At 44.4% G+C, this 6,097-nt stretch overlaps 1 protein-coding gene across 6 annotated transcripts in view; it reads right to left on the minus strand.

The window, feature by feature from the left end:
- PTPRG (protein tyrosine phosphatase receptor type G) overlaps positions 1 to 6,097 on the minus strand; it is a 718,755-nt gene that overhangs the window by 178,504 nt on the left and 534,154 nt on the right. The window lies entirely within an intron of this gene.

The following is a 6,097-nucleotide window of genomic DNA, read 5'->3' on the forward strand; positions in this document are numbered from 1 at the left end:
CGAAGGGACAGCAAATATGAGGCAGGGAGAGGCTTATACAGGGAGGCGAATGCAAGGGTTTATCCTCTCTTATTAATCTTTGAAATCCTGAAACCACCAGGTAAGGAACTCCAGGCTAGCCTACTGGAGGATGAGAGACCACAAGGAGCAGACACGTGGAGTCCAGGCTGAATCCATTCTAGACCCACCAGCCTGCCAACTACCAGACAGGAGAGTGAGTCCATTTGAGACCATTCAGCCTCAGATGGACCACCTGCAGTCTGCAGAGACCAGCCAAGCTGGCCTTGACCAGAAGAACCGACCAGCCAACCTAAAGTAACAAAGTAATTGTTGTTTTAACTAATTGGGATCATCGATTACAGTGCAAAATTTAGCTGAGTTTCATGACTGTGTACAGAGGTGGAAGATGGGGACAGGCTATAATGTCAATAATTTTCTTAACCAATACACCTTGCTTATTTAAAGTTTGTTTTGAAAGTTTCTCAGTGAGATGCCACCATCACAAGGCACAACATTTACCATCAACCTGATCAACTCATGTGATATACAAAACTGTGTTAACCCCTCCTCTACCATGGCAATATTTCACGGATACTGATTTTTGATCCCAACTGTGGGGCAATGTTTTGTAGTCAGGAGGGCACTTTAATGCATTTAGTCTCATCTGATGATGTGAAACTTCAAGGAAACTGTTCCTAATCCTCTGTGACTTACATCTACCAATGACATCTGTAGCCCAAGCAAAAGGAAAATAACCTGATAACCTAATCCACCTTCAATTTCTGGTTGCTTCTGACTACACTATCTCTGTGTCTGATTACTCAGTCTTGGTCTCATTTGAGCTCAAGAGCCTGACCCTAGATTCTAAGCAATCCGGAAAATGAAAAGCCTTCTCCAATGCCCATTTATCTCCACAGCCTCCATTGCTGGTTTATACGGTTGGGGTTGAGAAGATGGACAGAAAGAGAAAGAAAAATGGAGATCACTGGCTGGTCAAAGTAACTTACTCTCCAGTTCATGTCTTGGATCTAAAACTCAGGGTTAGAATCCAGAGCATGTTAATAAGCGGGTTTGTTCCAGAAAGGCATAACCCTAACTGAAATACTCCCACTCGCTGCTTCAACCAATTTGCCACGTAAAAAAATTCAGGGACATAACCTAAGCAATTTGGGCAGCTTTGAAATATACCTATGGGAAGGGTGTACCAGCAACCCTTGTTTATACTCCAGTCTCTGCCCCGGGTAGAGGAGGCCAAGGGGTGGGGGAAAAATGCAATTTTTAGAGCTTCTGGGTCCTCACCTGTGAAATGGGGATATGATCTCATAATGTTATGAGAATGAAATGCATGAAGCTTGGAGTATAATGCTGAGTACAAATGCAACATTCAATAAGGGCTGGATATGACATGGCAACAACCCGACCCAAACGTTCAAATGGAAATGAATGTCAAACAACAGCAGTTTTATCCCTGAGACTTCTCAATGCACTTGGCTCTAAAAGCAATACCTCCTTGAGTTCGAATTTCAAATGATCCAAATTTATGTTTTATTTGACATCCACTCCATTTTGTAATATGCTGTGCGTGCTAAAGCCACACGAGGAGCTTTCCTAGCTCTTGAAATTTGCTTCCTTCCACTTTAAGATCAAAGGAGTTATGCGGTAATACGGAAAAGGCAGCAATTGCAAAAATGAGCTTAAAATGGATGAGAAGAAATGGACACCCCTTTCCCTGCAGAGTTTGTGCTCTCATTGCAAGACACAGCTTAGGGCACTTCCAATACAGATGCAACAGAGGGCTCTGAAATTAAAGCTTTTAAGTTGTCTTTGGATATAACCAAAAGACGTAGAGACATTAGCAATACAGGAAACCATGTAGGTTTGGGCAAAAGGCCAAATTTATATAAATGCTGATGAAATCTAAACTTCATAAAATTTTCTTTCCAAATAATAGACATAAGGATTCAGCCAACTATCAATTTAGTAACCAATTTACTGATAATCTCTAGAGATGTGTCGATAATCCAGGCTCTACAGGCAGACATACATTTATTCCTGCTTGAAGCAAAACGACATGAGGCAGAGAAGCCCCACCAGGCTGTGTGTCTGCATTTGGATGTGCTGCCGTTTACTTTTCCCATCCACTGTGCCATGTGGCCCTTGACTTGGATCCTAATAACCTTCCATCTATCAAGTCCTGGCCATCTGCTAAATAGGATGTCCAAGACAACCTAGTTGCCTTGAAACTGACATCACCAGCTGCTCCTTTGGTCCTATAAATGTTGTATCCAGCCAGTACCCTCTTGTGGGAAAAAGGATTTATGCCTGCTGAGGGTGAATGGCTACACCATTAACCATAGCCGCGGGGGAAAGTGACAAACAGCAGGGCCAGAGATTCTGCACATCCTTCCTGAAGTGCAGAGATGATGATCCATCCAAGCTGATGGGTAGCACGTAACTGTGTACTCGGAAGCTAAAGTGTTTATCAGGACAAGGGCAAGCACTTCTTAGGAGGTCGGATTTCAGATCTGATTCTTCTCTTCTTCCACAGCTCTTACCTAAAGAGCCATGTAGCAAGGATGCTGCAGCTTCTTTCATTCTGACTTCAACACCTTGGGTACCACTCAGCAGGTTTTAGTTCAAGTTGCTGTCAAGCAAAAACCATTCATAACTTGGCTGTTTTACAAAACTGCATTTCAGTTAAGGCTTCTCCAGAGACAGAGCACCAAACAGATTCCTTTATTAATTAATAAATGCTTGTCAATAATTTCAGAAATGTGTCTATGTTCCAGAAGATAAGAACAGGACTTCCCTGGTGGTCCAGGGGTAAATAATTCACCTTCCAATGCAGGGGACGCAGGTTCGATCCCTAGTCAGGGAACTAAGATCCCACATGCCGCAGGGCAACTAAGCCCACGCGCCACAACTGCTGAGCTTGCGCGCCTTCAATTAGAGAGCCTGTGCGCCGCAAACTACAGAGCCCACGCGCCCTGGAGCCTGCGGGCCACAACTAGAGGAGAGGAAACCCGCACACCACAACTAGAGAGAAGCCCGAGCACCACAAGGAAGAGGCCGCATACCGCAAGGAAAGATCCTGCCTGCCTCAACAAAGACCCCGTGTGCCGCAACTAAGCCCCGGCGCAGCCAAAAATAAATTAAATAAGTAAATAAATATTAAATAAATCTTAAAAAAAAAAAAAGAAGAGCATCAAACTACTAACCACTGATCTATACTGAAAACATCATTCTTTGGTTGGCTCTTCTTTTTAATGCTCACAAATATGACTTTTCTTCTTGTACACCCTATCGTCTCAGTTTCTAACGCAGAAATTTCTTTTTTCCCTTTTGACATCCCAATAACATTTTCTATTCTCTCCGGACCGTCACTGCTGCAGTGGGACTGCAAACAGTGGAATCAGAGGCATCGGTGCATTTACCACCCCAAACTGCCATGGCATAAAGTCAAAGAGAAAACAGAGACACAATCCAGAAGGTGTAATGGCCAATGAAGAAGGCGCTCTGTAAGGCTGTAGGACTTTTTATGAAATGAAGGATTTTCACTTCCCAATCAAGTAACAGCAAGTAACCAAGTATGGATATCTGGCCAGGAGGTTTGGTTTAACTTCAGATAATGAATTTCCACAATCGTGGTTAAGCCTAATCTAATAGATATGCAAAATATCACAGACGCATCTAACCACATAAGGAAGAGCTCCTGTCAGAGGGGAAGGTCACAGTCTCATATCATCATCTATATTCCAGCACTTGACAGGACACACTCCTAGGACTGGTTTCCATCAGCATGTGAGAAAATTCCTAATTCCTCAGCCATGGGAAGGGATTAATATGAAAAAGCAACACAATTATAAATGCTAATAGGATTTGCCCTCCTCACTTCCAATGGAACTTGAGCATGGACATGGCTTACTTCCTGTTAATTCATAATATTCGTGGAAACCAGTCAATTCACAAGTTATACGTCTCCAGAGAACTGAAATGCACGGCCAGAGAAGGCCACAGAAGAAATGAATTGAATGCTGTTGGTCTTCTTAAACTGACCATTCTCTATCCCTCTGCCCAGACCTCTCCAGCTCACCGGAGGATTTACCACTCAATTGTCAGACTTGGCTTGGAAGAGTCTATTACTGGAAAAACCAACCCAGCAGGGTGACAGCAAGGCCCAGCAGCAAATCTGCACAAGGGCAGATCTTGCCAGCAGCAGGCATGCCTATTGTCAGTACAGGTGATTTCTCATTTTCATGAGGATCAAACTGCCTTGGGCTGGGTATACAGTGCCATTTCCTCTGCCTCTGGACTCACTCAACACTCAATTTCAAAGCCAAAGCAGAAGAGAGGGAGGGAATGGGCAGACCGGGGCATCTGACAAATGGAACTTCCATAGGGGCCCAAATGGTGATTTTTGTCCTTCTTTGTCTTCTTCATGCATTGTGTTTCAGAGCCAAGAAGATAGTGGGGAAGCGTTTACAGCAGTTCAGGACAGGGTCCCAGAGCCTGCCTGCCCCACCCCTGCCAGTCTTCTCAATGTAAAGGTTGCTCTTGAACGGGGAAGAAGCAAAAAAAATTCCAACCTAGCAAAGTGTGACCCAGAGTCTTAAGCTACAGCACAAACCATTTCACACAGATATTGTCATGACCTTGGAATTAAACAAACAACAAAAAAGTTGGGAAGCCTGGGGCAAGAGAAGCTTATTTCAGGTTCAGTGACTCGCCTGCAAGTTTCTCTCCATTCAGTGTGGCAATGCTGGACAATGTTGACTTTCTCTTGTTAATAATCCTGCCACGCACTGAAAAGTCCCAACAATATCAAAGGCTTGGGGGAGAAAGCAGAGCTGACTGTTGCCACGTGTAGCCAGTGACTTCAACTAAAACACATTAGATGTGAACCCTCACCCTTGCTTTTTCATTCCCTCCAAGCAAAAAGCTGCCCGGGGCACTCCATTTACAAAAGACTCGGAATCCAGAAAGCACGATGTGGAGACTGTTTTAAATCCCCACCACGTATGCAGCAAGAGAAACATGAGAGACAAAGCGTATCAGATCAAAGGGGTCGCCAGATTGATCCTCCCCTTGAAAAAATTCCTCCTTAGGAGTAGGTAAGGGCAGCATTTTGGATAAACCTTAAGTCCAGTAACCAAGCATCCAGATGGCATTATGAAGGATGGGGGAAGACTATGTAAATATCATGTAGGTATAAAATATAAATATAATTTAATATATAAAATATTAAAGCAAACCTTGCTCATCTTATATAGAGAGTATGTGATAGGGGAAAAAAAAGATGATAGGATGTCTTTAGCCCAAATCATAAGAACCCAGCTCTTAGGCTCATTCACTCAACAAATATATGCTGAGTGCCTACTGCATGCTGTGGCGGGCTGACTCTAAGATATCCCCCAATGGTTCCCACTCCAGGTATTCAGGCCCTACAAATCTCCACTCTTTGAGGCTGGGATGATCTAGTGGCCTATTTTATTTATTTATTTATAAATTCATTTATTTATTTACTTCTGGCTGCACTGGGTCTTCGTTGTGGTGCGCGGGCTTCTCATTGCGGTGGCTTCTCTTGTTGTGGAGCACAGGTTCTAGGCGCACAGGCTTCAGTAGCTGTGGCACACGGGCTCAGTAGTTGTGGCTCACGGGCTCTAGAACGCAGGCTCAGTAGTTGTGGCGCACGGGCTTAGTTGCTCCGCAGCATGTGGGATCTTCCCGGACCAGGACTCGAACCAGTGTCCCCTGTATTGGCAGGTGGATTCTCAACCACTGTGCCATCAGGGAAGTCCCAAGTGGCCTATTTTAAACCAGTAGAATGCGGCAAAGGCAAAGGGAAGTCCCTTCTATGATTAGGTAACAAGAGATTCTCATCTCCATCTTGCTAGCAGACTCTCCCTGGTGCCTACTTGGCTGTGAAGTAAATAGCCATGCTAGATGGGCAGGTATGGTGAGGAACTGAAGGGAAACCGAGATCCTCAGTAAAACAGCCCTGGAGGAACTGAATTCTGCCAACAACCTAACGTGGAAGTGGGGTAGATCCTTCCCCAGCTGAACTTTCAGATGAGACACCAGCCCGGCTGGCACCCTG

Source organism: Balaenoptera borealis, assembly GCF_965194805.1.
Source record: "Balaenoptera borealis genome assembly, chromosome: 12".
Classification (NCBI taxonomy): domain Eukaryota; kingdom Metazoa; phylum Chordata; class Mammalia; order Artiodactyla; family Balaenopteridae; genus Balaenoptera; species Balaenoptera borealis.